This window comes from Capsicum annuum, chromosome 7 (assembly GCF_002878395.1).
Source record: "Capsicum annuum cultivar UCD-10X-F1 chromosome 7, UCD10Xv1.1, whole genome shotgun sequence".
Taxonomy (NCBI): Eukaryota; Viridiplantae; Streptophyta; class Magnoliopsida; order Solanales; family Solanaceae; genus Capsicum; species Capsicum annuum.
The window spans coordinates 44711412-44725434 of record NC_061117.1 but is presented as its reverse complement, the minus strand read 5'-3'; positions in this window follow the sequence as shown (position 1 = coordinate 44725434).

The window sequence follows — 14023 nt, the reverse complement described above, 5'->3', positions numbered from 1 at the left end:
TTTTTTTGACATGTTTTGATCATTTTTCCCTTCCTCATAGTTGCTACATGTTGGTATTGGATCGTGGGGATGATTGACATGGTTCCCAGTGTGATAAAAATGATTTGTAAGAGTTTGAGGTTTTTAGAGGCTTTAAAAGTCCTATAGTTGACTTCGATCAACATTTGGTGTTTCGAGTACTAGATGAAAATTTAGACAGTTCCATTAGTTTTGAAATATCGAATTGGGTTAGTGACGGAGTTGGTTCGATTCAGATCCTTTAGTTTGCATTTTGACTCTTTATTTGAAAATCTAGAGAATAATCTTTTAGGGTTTCCGTGGATATTTATTTAACAATATTTTTTTTAAAAATCCGACGTCGTTTTTGAGTCGGAAACATTGAAAATAGCCTAGGATCATAGTTTGTTTGTGTTCATGAAATTTCAAATTAATTTTGGAGGCCCAATTAGAAACTTAGCCTTATTGCTATATTGTTGGGGCGAGGCATCAACTGGTGCATCCGCTTAAGTGACTCATTGATTGCTAAAGTGAGCTGCATAATTGACAATGTGTCACTTAAACGGAAGCCCCTTAAGCTCCAATGGTCGCTTTAGCGGTGCCTGACCACTTTAGTGGTGATCACTTTAGCGGTCATTTAGCTGCTAAAGTGGCCAACCTGTATATAAACCCCATTTCACAATTTTTCACCATTTTAGACCTTTGAACTTCATGTTTGGGTGATTTTTGAGAATTTCTTCTCCATTTAAGCTTGGGTAAGCTCCAAAACCTCATTTTTATTATTTTACCCAGATTATGCACCAAAATCACTCTTTAATCATGATTATGAAATAGAATTTTGAGGATTATGTTAGTTAAGCATAAAATTGGTTTTTCTTCGATTGAAACCTCTTTTTTAACTCATTTTCGTGTGAGCTTTCTACTATAGACTCCTATAACCTTGGAAAATGTAATTTTAAAATAAAATTCTAATTTTACTCTTCTTGTTTTTAATTTTTCAAGTTCATTTTGGACCCGTCTTAAATATGGTTAATATGGGTATTGTTAGTTTTTTTACTGCGTAAATGCTATAGTTGTATGTTTTAGTTGATTCCAAAGACTGTTAGAAAGTGGAAAGTGCCATGTTGAAGGACATTAGGCTCAATTATGTTGTTTTGAGGTAGGTTATGGATTAACTTCTTTCAGCTTGGGTTGCGTAGTTAATAAATGAGTAAAGTGTGCTACGTATATAGGAAAATGACTATTGAAGTTGTATTTTGTGAGTATTCCTTTTATTCTGTGCCCATATGGGGGCTTATATTATTGTTGTTGTTGACTTGACATATTATATATTGTGTGTCGTTCGTGTGGGATCTTTATTTGACATCATTGACCTTTTTGTACATTTGGGTGCCTTATTTCTTATATGCTTCCTAAGTGGGAGCTTGAATAGATATTATAAGCCTTATCGAGCATGATTTACCTTATTACAATGAAAAAACAACGAGTTATGAGTTGATATGATATAAATGGTGTCTTATATGTATATTAATTCCAATGGTTCCTAACTAAAACTGATATCATAAATTGTTGACATATTTGCTTGGTTTCTGAATTCACATATACACGTATTCAATGGATTTTTTATCTTCATACGGATGTGATTATGAGCATAACATCCTTATTTCACGTATATACATTCATGAGATATTAGTATCATTGAGAAACACTAATGTTTGCAAGAAAATGAGACACTTTAAAAATGCTTAGATCAAGAGATATGCCGGTTAGGTAGATTGAGATATAAGATTGAGATTTGTGAAAATTCCGAGACAAAGTATATGCGTTGGAAACCCCCATGAGTCCTATCTTGGGAGCTTGAGGCTCGGTAGGTGTACACAGAAAGTTATTTCATAATTTCCAACATATTTCATCATCATCATCATTACATCCCATATACATCTACATTTTGGTGTTAACTACACGCTTCTTGATGTTTACTCCGTTTATGCTTACTTCCGTGATTACTTGTTTTCTTCTTATACTTTCTGTATTTATCTTAGAACTCTTATTGAACACAATGTAAGCTACCATTTGGAAACTTTTCTGTTTGCAAATGACGTGCTCATAATATACTTGTATTATTATCTACTTTGCTATGTGGGCCTATGATGTCTATTGAGCCAAAGTAGACTGTACTTACTCCTATTGTGCACTTTTGATGTAGATTCTAGTTCGAGTACCATGTGTGCCGACTAATATTTGTACAAAGATTTTGAGTTTTCTAGGTACTGATATACTCCAGAGTTTGGGGTTGATTCAGACCTCATCCATGTTTATTTGTCTTTACTTATAACTCAAAGATAGATTATGTATTATTAAGTATTCAGATCATTGTTTAGATATTTTACACTTGTATCACCAGATTTTTGAAATTTATGAAATTTCTTTAAGACTTTCGCTATATTTTGTAGTTGTATTAGCCTAACTTTACTCTAGAAATCTTATTTTAACCTGTATTTATTTCATATTTCATTTTATTTTTTGTTGGGTGTCGGCTTACTTATCAAGGCTAGCCGTGATAAGTGCCATCTTGACCTCTACTTTTGGGCCGCGACAAATTGGTACCAAGGTTCTAGGTTCATCAGTCTCATAAGTGTAAAAGAAGGATGACTAGTAGAGTCTCACAGATCAATATGTAGGCATCCGTATCTATCTTTGAGAGGCTATAAGATGTCTTTAGGAAAATATTCTCAAATTTGATTCCTTATCATGCGAGTTATTCATACCCAACGCTCTAAAATTGTATTCTATTTTTTTCTGTGCAGATGGTGAGGACTAGGTCCATAGGTGCTAGGGATACTGAGCCTGCATCAGATTTGGAAGCCCTGGTTCAAGGATGAGGCAAAGGTCATGGAAGACCTAAAGATAGAGGATGGACACGAGGAGCTACCCTAGTTAGAGGATATGCTAGGAAGGCCTCTCCCAATCCTAAGGTTGAGTATGAGAGAGATGACTATCAGATAGGGTTGTGGGGCCCATTCAAGTTCCACAGAGTTTAGTTGACACCTCAGTGATTTAGGTTTTATTGATTCGACTTTTAAGTTGTTTGGAGGGTGTTCCTATTGTGCCCAAGAGCACACGTAAGTATACGTGATCCACCCAAGTAATATAGTGGCCTTAATAAAGCCAAGTATCGATCCCACAAAGACTAGTGTTAAGCAACTATTTAATTCTAGTTTGACTATTAAGATTAAATCAGTGCAATTTTAACCACGAGAGTTTGAGAGTAATAACTAAATGTAAACTTAAACAATGCGATAAATTAAAGGCTTGAATAGTCATGGGGAGACATCTAGAGCTAAGGCTCTATGAACAATCATACTAAGTTATAGAACTTCATTAGTTAGGTTACGTATCTTTGTTGTTAGTCCATGGGGTTGATACTTTGATTATGGCCTTTCGAACCTCTAATCAATTATCTAACTTAGCCCCACAACTACATCGTTGAGTGTGGATGCTAGAACTAAGTTAATTGCATTCACATTTCATCCCATCATTGAAACAAATAGGGCACATAGGTATTATCCTAAATGTAAATCAAAACTTCATTTATGAGAGATTATGATCCTATTCTATTTATCCCACGTTCTATCCTATCGTTCCTCCATTCGTGTTCACAATAGAATTATATATGTATTTTAAGGGTCGCTAATCCTTAAAATAGTGATAAAAAGGATAAACAAAAACCAACAATGACCAATAACCAAAACCAATTCAATTCATAACAATAGTAATCATGTTCTTAGCATTAACCCCAAAAAAGGGCATTTAGCCACTCATAGACGTAACAAGAATCATAATGAAATAATCCATGTATAGATCCAAGAATAAACTAAATATAAAGAGTAAAAACCCTAATATAAGACTTTTACAGTGTCTGTTAATCCCCCAAGGTCGTCCAAGGTGTCTACAATAATGTTTAAGTGCCCTATTTATACTTGGAACAAGGATGCCGATTTTAACATAGTAGCATGCCACACCCTTATCGCGTGGCCTAGGGTCCAAGACACACTAATATAATAGGGGTATACTGTTTTTTTCCATTTTATTTGCAAAAAATGGTGTTCCACTCCCTTATTGCGCCATTTAGGCAGCATGACATGCCAATGAGTCCAAAATATTTAGATTTTTTCAAGCCTTCTCCCATATGTTTGTCCTTCAAGTCCAAGCTTTGTGGTGCCTTTTACTCATGTTTTTCATCTTTTACATAAACTATATATCATATTTATAAAATAAATAAGATTCATACAAGATCAAATACCACAATTTAGAGTCCAAAACATCATAGAATCCAACACGATGAACTAGGAAAGAACATAGCTCAAGCTAAGTATACTAGTTTTCGCATTTTAACTTAAACTTAATGTTTTGACTCCAAAATCATTATGAACACATGTTAAAAATAAAAATTACATAACTAAACACTTATAGTCATCTCAAGATTAACTCAATAATCACAAGATAAATCCTCTAAACTAAGCTAAATAAAACCGAATAACAACACTTAGGTGCATAAATCCACCTAAGATCATCACCGTACACTTAAAGTCTTGTTCGTCCTCGAAAAACTCTTTACTCTAACCATCACATAAAGGGAGACTCCAACACTATGTCTAAAAGCAAGACACTCAAGATAGTACTGCAATGATTACACAGAATGCAAGTTTTACACTAAGCACGTTATGGACACTTGAAAGCCCATGAACAATACTTCAAAACATCTTAGCCTCAAAAATTGACTTAACAAGTTAGAAAGCTCATGCATATTACTCAATAATAGAGATCATGAAAGTGACCCAACTATCATCAAATGTGTTCCCTAACCACAAAAGAGTTGCCTATAATCCCTTAAATAGATGCACTTTATCACAAAAATGGGTATAAGAATCAAATTACGCTCACCCTCACAAAGAATTCACAAGTTACATAAGATGAAACACAGCCTTTCCCCTAGTGTAATACTCCACTAATAGCAAAATATTAAAACTTAGGATCAAATAGGTCTTTAAGGGTTGTAATGTAGGCTAAGGGATGGGTTGGAACTATTTTGGCCAAGAATAGTGACTATATTTCCTAAGCACTTTAATACATCTCATAAACATTAAGATATCTTTATTAACAACCAATTTTCACCACTTTTATCTACATACATCTCTTGTTTTGCCCCATATCATTAAGCTAATTTACAAATACTCTGGAAGGGAATATTTCTTTATCAACTAGTGATTAAATTTTAGCATAATTCTTTTTTAAATCCACAACTCCCAACCACAATATATCATTTTGGCACACCAATATCTACTAATTTAGGGATTCATATTCACCTTTTTTCTTCTTATTTTCACACTACTTAACTTCATTAATCTTGTAATTAAACTATTTAGGAGCTTTGGATCAAATTAAGGTCAAACCATAGAAAGGGAGCAAACTACATATGAGATGCCAAAGAATAAGCTAAAAGCTCAATGGGGCTAACTAAGATTATGCACAAGGGTAGGTAAAATAGGGTATGAAATATGGATATAAAAAATATGCCTATATCATCTCCTAAACCCACACTCTTTATTTTTCTTTACACATAAAAAATAGACAAAAACCTCACATCACACATAGAACATGCTCAAATCAAGTAGTATCATTGTAGCCTCTAGACTAAACAACAACACAAATTCAGAATTGAGCTAACAACACACAAGAGTCATAATCATGAGCCTAGGTATCTCAAAGTAATTTTTTAACACAATTAATATGCTTTTACATACAAACCTGCTTGCATCGTGCAATCATACATAGCACCACAAGAACATCCCACTTATCCTAACACAAAAATATAAAATTTACTCTAAAAAAAGAAAAAAAGGATATTGGGTTCAAAGGGCGCCCCCGTGGAAAAGAACCTAAAATAACAACCATAGGGTGGGTGAAGTGTGCACCTACTAAACTCACCCCAACAACTAAAAACTAACAAGCAAAATCTTTTTTAATTTTTCTTAAATTTAACCCCAAAACTAAGAAAACAACTAAGACTTAAGATCCTATAACATCACTTCACCTAAAACCATGGGAATTTACCTACCTCACACTTAAAAACTTATTTTGTCCCTAAAATAAATTAAAAAGTAAGGATAGAAATACTCCCCGAGGACTCTAGGCCTAGGTAGTAGCATCTTTATATAACAAGAGGGTCTAGGGACCCCACACCCAGTCTTTGCCATGCTCCTTAGCTCAGGTCTTTAGTGCTCAGACTTCCTATCAATCTGTGAGTTAAAAACAAAAACTACATGATGTAAAAGCTAATAATACAAAATAAAATACCTACCTTAACTTGTATTGCCTTCCAATCAACACCTGATTTAGCGTCACAGCACGATCCATCTCACAACTCAATAATTTTTCTTCATCCTTTTTCTCTTACTTAGAAGCCATCATCTTATTTGTCTCTAACCTCTTGAGTGTGTACTCTCAAGGTCAAATTCTAGCATAGGTTATGGCTTTGGTAACTCAATGAGAAAGTTTGAAGAGGTCTTAGGTAGTTTGGACTCCACCACCCTACACTCATCTACTTCCATCACTATTATCATACACAAATCTTTGTAGTAGGATGGTGGATTGAGTGCTTTCTAAACTTTAAAGAACATTTTTTTTCGTCATCCGACCTCATTTTTGAGAGTGCCCTCTCTTACATCTATCAAAGCTTTTTTTGTTGCTAAAAATGGATGCCCCAAAATGATCTCATCTGCATCATAGTCTAAAAAAATAAAGTCATCTAGGATAATGAACTTAGCAACCTTGATGAGCAAGTTCTCAATGATTTCTTTGGTCCAGAATCTGGTTCGATCTGCCATCTGTAGCACCACAGAGCATGGCCTTGGCTTTCCCAAACCTAGAGTGTCAAATACTAATAAGGACATTAAATTTATCCTTGCCCCTAAGTCACTTAGAGTATGAACCACATCACTATCACCAATTAGATAAAGAGGGTGAAACTCCCTAGGTCTTTTAGCTTTTTAGGCATTTTTCTCATCACCATAGAGCTGTAGTCCTCCGCAAGTGCCATCGTCTCAATATACTATAGTTTAATTTTATTAGTCACCACATCCTTCATGTACTTAGTGTACTTAGGCATTCCCTGCAAAACATCTAAAAGAGGAAGGCTAATATGAAGTTCTCTAAATGTATCAAAGAAATTCTTGAAGCAAGTATCCTCCTTTTCCTTCTTAAGCCTTTGTGGGAATGGTGGTGGTGGTCTCTCATTCACCTTTTCAACATCCTTTGATTTTGGGTATTCAGACTTTGTTGGATTATCAACATCTTTACTTGTAAGCTGTTAGCAGAATCAACTCTGCTTGTACTTTTGAATTTTTCTTCAAAAGCCTATCACTAAGCTCTTTACCACTCCTAAAGTGATTGAGATTAGTTGCTTTGGATCCTCAGTATCATTTGGAAATCTATCTTATTGCCTGGCTTTCTATGTCTAAGATAATTAGCCTAACTGCTGCTCTAACCTCTGCTGAGCCACTTGCTATTTTTTTAGTTCAGCAGCCATTTCTTCTTTCTTGGTCAGGATATTGTTCAAAGTTTTCTCTAGGTTACTGGCCTTTGTGATTTGCTGCTGATGAAATTGCTATGGCTGATTAGCACCCCATGCATAATTTGGCCGAGTCTGCCACTTTAGATATAGGCATTCTCATAATTTGGCTTTTATGCATTGTCTATAAAGTTTACAGACTTAGGATTTGCTCCACACGAGTCTACTGAGTAGCCACTATTGCCACATATCTCATACCATGATGGGGTTTGCTGCACTATAATAACTTGAGTGGAGATTAATTCATACCCAATTTGCTAAATAGGGTCATTATCAGATTTTACATAGCTTACAATTGGGCGGCTAAGGCTGTGATACTATCAACTTTAATTATCCCTGCAGTCTTTTTCACTGAGCTTCTTGACATGTAACCATGCCAGTCAAGATTTCCTTGAGCAATACAGTTCAACAAGGTATAGAGCTCATGATATGTCTTCTTTAAAGCCTTACCACCTGCAGCTGAATCTAGAAAAATTTTTGTGTTTTGGTCAAGTGCCTCAACAAAGGTGTGATTTAATACCTCCTTAGTCTACTAATGATATAGATAGTCTTAGAAAAGAGATTTAAACCTCTCCTAAGCATGATACAGGTTCTCATCCAGCTTTTGGTTTAATCTTAATATCTCATTGCGTAGTCTCACAATCTTACAAATAGAAAGAAACTAATGGGGAATTTACTGGATAAATTATCTCATATAGTGATTAAACCTTTCGGATCAATGTTTAACCATTTATTTGTTTTCCCCAAAAGTAAAAATAAGAAGAAAGTCAGCCTCACATAATCAGTTGACATACTTGTGGAGATGAATGTGTCACTGATCTCTAGAAACTTTTGCAAGTGGACTTGTGAATCTTCATTGACAAACTAGTAAATTGTCCACTACTATGTAGAAGCTATGTAATGTTCTGTTTAAGCTTAAATCTAACTCCTGGAGCCAATCTTCAAATTGTAGGGGTCATATTAGTCGCAAGTGGGATTTCTACTTCACAAACAGTCCTGTGGGCTGGTGGATCATCATCCATATTTGCAAGAGTATCTCCTTTTTTATGAATTTATGGTATTTGGTAGAAAATGATTGCTTCTCTCCTCTATTAGCATAAGCATTTTTTAGGCTTGAGATTTGGTCAATAAACTCCCTAACCCTGGCTAGCTTACTCGCCTTTTAAACCTGTGCCTGCAAATTCAGAAGTCAAGATCAAGTGAATAACCATAAAAGAAATCAAAAAGTAAAACTAAAAATAAGACAACTGCCAAATTATAAGTCCCCGTTAATGGCGCCAAAAATTTTTGCTCCCAAGAACACACGCAAGTGTAGGTGGTCCACCTAAGTTATGTAGTGGCCTTAAGAAAGCCAAGTATCAATCCTATAGGGACTAGTGTTAAGTAACTATCCAATTTTAGTTTAACTATTAAGATTAAACCAGTGCAAATATAACCACAAGAGTTTAAGAGTTATAACTAAATGTAAACTTAAACAATTTGGTGAATTAAAGGTTTGAATTGTTCTGGGGAGAAACCCAGGTTTAAGGCTCTATAAACAATCATAGTAAGTTATAGTTATTCATTAGTTAGGTTAAGTATCTTGGTTTTTGGTCCATGGGGTTGATACTATGATTATGGACTTTCGAACCTCTAATAAATTATCTAACTTAGACCTAAAACTACATCGTTGAGTAGGGATGTGAGAACTAAGTTAAATGCATCAATATTTCATCCCATTATTGAACCAAATAGGGCACATAGGTATATCCCACACCTTTATTATGAGTCTTAGGGTCCGCGACACACTAATATAATGGGGGCCTACAATTTTTTGCCATTTTATTTGGAACCAAGGGTGTTCCATTTCCTTATTGTGCTATTTAGGCAGTATGGCACGCCAATGAGTCCTAAATATTTTGATTTTGTCAAGCCTTCTCCCACGTGTTTGTTCTTCAAGTCCAAGCTTTGCGGTACCTTTTACTCATGTTTTCCAGCTTCTACATCAACTATATATCATCTTGATCAGCTCACTAAGCTTCCTACAACATCAAACACTATAATTTAGAGTACAAAACACTATAGAATCCAAAACGATGAATTAGGAAAGAACATAACTCAAGCTAAGTGTACTAGTTTTCACGTATTAACTTAAACTTAATGTTTTGACTCTAAACTCATTATGAACACATGTTAAACATCAACATTACATAACTAAACACTTAAATTTTCATTCATCTCAAGATTAACTCAATAAGCACAAAATAAGTCCTCTAAACTAAGCTAAATAAGGTCCAATAACAACACTTAGGTGCATAAATACCCCTAATATCACTTCCCTTAAGTTTACCTTGTATTGCTCAGACTTTGTGTGGTGTTATACTGGTAGTGTTGACTTTTTATTATGGTATTCCTACTTTAGGGGTACACCCATAATCTATGGCACCCCCCGCATGGGCTATTTGCCTTCTAGACTTACTATTTCATAGTTTCTTTAGCTACTATGATATTTTCTAATAATCAGAATAGGTTTGAGAGGTTTATTCACTTGGCTTCTCATAATTTTAGTGGAGTGATTGGTGAGGATGCCTATTAGTTTGTGATTTATTATAAGGAGAAGCTTCATAATCTTAGATCACTTAAATCTTATAGAGTTACTTATACTACCTATCAATTAAAGGATTTGTCCAGAGATAAGCAGAGATTTCTCTCCAGTTGTAGGCCATTTGGTTTGCCTACCATAACTTGGACATAGTTTTTGAGGCCTTCTTGCAGATATTTGTGTTGTATATCTTGAGAGATCAAATGCGGGATTAGTTTGATCAATTGAAGTAGGGCTCCATGACTATTACTGAGTGTATGACACATTTCCATGCTCTATCAAAATATTCAATTATTAGTATCTCTATCACGTTTAAGAGGATTTGAAAGTTCATAAAGGGGTTAGAGTGTCCTTATCAGTTAGCTACTACCTAGATGGTTATTTTAGAGGCTTTTTTTAGAGTAGCATTGAGCATACCAAGCTGATTGAGTCTATTACCTGGATACTTTGGGAGATTCTAAGAAGGTATACCATTAGGGTGAGTTTAGTGAACATGGATTTTGTGGTAGATATTTGTCTAGTAGAGGTTCTCGTGGTAATTATGGTAGGGTGGTTAAGGACATATTACAGGGATCAGGTGTTTGACCTTTAAGTTCTATAAATTCAGGTAGACAGGTATCAGGTCATGCCAGTGGAGTTTCCAATTTTAGTTTGTTTGGTCAGGGCTATTGACCTAGTTTATTTGTGGCTCCTCATGATGAGTCTAGACCTTATGGGTGCTTTGTATGTGATAAAGTTTTCCACTTGGCCAAGGACTATCCTCGACGTGTGTTTGATTCTTCCTAATATGGTTTTTAACTTTAGTTTTGCCCTACTTTTATTTTTGCATTCAGAGATAGTTTAAAGAGTAGTATGGGTTATTTTAAAAGTGGTTAAGGTAGAGGTAGGACAGCTTGTGGTATTGGTCATGGGGTTTCTCAGTTGGGAGTGGATGTGGATAGTGCTATGCTGTACCCAAGATACTCAAGGCATTTGGCCTCTGATGCAGTCATTATAGGTATCATCTCAATTTCCCATATATCTAGATCCATGCTATTTAACCCTGGGTAGGGGCAAATTTAAGGGGATATATGGGGGTTCTCAAGAACTCAGTAACTTTCATACGAATCTTGTATTTATCTTGAGCAATCTATTAAATATATAAGAATCATAAGTTGGTAAACCATTAATAAAGTATGTTATTGGTCTAGTAGTAGATAAAAAGATTATTGAAGCTTTGTATTCTTCTTAGTTATGGGTTCTAACCTCATAAACCACTATATTAAATTTTATTTTGTCCATTGGAACCTAAAACTTTAAATCCTAGATCTGCCTTTGATCCTGGGTTACATTCTCATATATGTCTACATATTTTTCTTCTGGTTTGATACTATATATGAGGCCCTTGCTATGACTTTTTATGTTTATACCCATGTAAGAGATTCTTTAATGGTGGCTCGGGTATACCAATCTTATATAGTTACCTTTTTATTGGGTAGACTTAATTATGCTAGATATGGTTGATTTTGATATTATATTGGGTATGGATTGGGTAGCTCCCTATGATGTTGTACTGGATTGTTATGCAAAGTCTGTGACCTTAGCTATGCTGGGTGTGCCAAGTATAGCTAAGAAAAGTATGTTTAATGGAATAGAAGGAACAGTTACAGTTATAGGACTTGTTGAGTAATGGTTTCATTAGACCTAGTGTATCTCCTTGCAGTGCTCCTATGTTATTTGTGAAGAAGAAGGATAATTCTATGTATATGTGTGTTGATTATAGATAATTAAAGAAGGTGACAAATAAGAATAAGTATCCTCTTTCTCATATTAATGATTTATTTGACCAACTTTAGGGTGCTTTTGTATTTTGTAAGATTGATTTGAGATTTGGGCATCACCAGTTAAAGATTAGAGATTTGGATGTTTTAAAGATGACTTTACGGACTCTATACGGTCATAATGGTTTTTGGCCATGTCTTTTGGGCTGATCAATGCCCAACAGAGTTGATAAAGTTGATAAGATGGGTATTTTAATATTATCTTAGCTCCTTTGTGATTGTATTTATAGATGATATCTTAGTTTATTCTAAGAATGAGATCGATCATGTGTGACACTTGAGCATTGTACTTCAGAGATTGTATGATGATAAGTTGTATGCTAAGTTCTCTAAGTGTACATTTTAGTTGGATTTTATCTCTTTCTTTGATCATATGGTGACCAAGGATGGTATTTTGATTAAACTAACCAAGGTTACGACGATTTGTGACTAGTCTAGGGCACTAGTCCTATAGAGATTTGGAGTTTAATTAGCTTAGCAGTTGCTATTGATGTTTCATTAAGGGTTTTACTTTTATTGCGACTCCTTTGAACAGGTTCACTTAGAAGTTACCTTTTAGTGATTGGAAGTATGTGGGAAGATCTTCCAAAAGCTCAAGGAGTTGTTGACTTTGGCTCTTATCTTTACTTTGCCCAAGGAGGCATGGGTTTTATGGTATTTTGTGATATTTTTGGTGTTAGATTAGATTCAGTATTAATGTAGGAGGGTAAGGTAACTGCTTATGCTTCTTGTTAGTTGAATTTTCAAGAGAAAAATTACTCTACCAATGATTTGGAGTTGCTCACGGTTATATTTCTATTGAAGTTGAGGAGACACTATTTGTATGAAGTCCATTGTGAGATTTTCTTGAATCATTATAGTCTTTAGTACTTCTTTACTTCATGAGATCTTAATATGAGACAATGACAATGTCTTGAGTTACTTAAGGATTATGATCTCACTAGATTTTATCTTTCGGTTAAGGCTAATATGGTTGTGGATTCCTTGAGTCAAAAACAACCAATATGAGGAGTTTAGCTTATCTCTTGACCCAAGAGTGGCCTTTAGCCTCAAAGATTTAGTCTTTAGCTAATTGGAAGGTTAGGATTGATATTTCATTGCCCGAGCATATTTTAGCTTGCGTTGGTGCTAGATCTTTCTTGCTAAGGAAAATTTTAGCTCACTAGTTTGATTATGATAGTTTAAGGATAAATCAAGATAAAGTGTTTAATTGCAAGAATAAGGTAAAATCTCTTAATTTTGAGGAAGTGCTAAGGATTAGTGGTTCAGTTTGTATTTCGAGAGTTAGTGAATGGGTGAGATTGATTTTGAAGAAGGCTTATTGCTCAAGATATTCCAATTATCTAGTAGTGACTAAGATGTATTATAATTTGAAGAAGCTTTACTGATGGGGTGGTATGAAGAGGGATAAAACAAGTTTTTTAGCTCGTTGCTTGTGTTGTTAGTAGGTTAATGCTGAGCATCAGAGACTGAGTGGTTTGCTTCAGAAGTTACCCATTCTTGAGTGGAAGTAGAAGTGGATCTCTATGGACTTTATGAGTTTGTTGCCTCGTACTTCTCTTAGTTCTTACAATATTTGAGTCATCATGAACTAATTGACCAGATCAGCCTATTTCATCCCTATTAAGATTTTATCCAGTGCTGAGAAGTTAGCTCGATATATGTTTGGGAGATAGTTTGTCTTCATGGAGTGCTCGCATCTATTATTTTATACTGATGTTCAATGTTTAGTTCTAGGTTTTAGAGGACGTTTTATGAGTATTTGGGTACTCAGGTTGGCCTTAGGACAACTTTTAACCCTCAGATGGGACGGTCAGTTATAGCGGGCTATTTAGGTTTTGGATGCTTCGCGCGTGTGTTATGGATTCAGAGGTTAGTGGGAGCAACATTTAGCTTTGGCAGAGTTTGCTTATAATAGTAAATTTCATTCATGTATTGAGATGGCACTTTTTGAGGCGTTATATGGTACGCATCGTCATTCTCCAATTTGTTGGT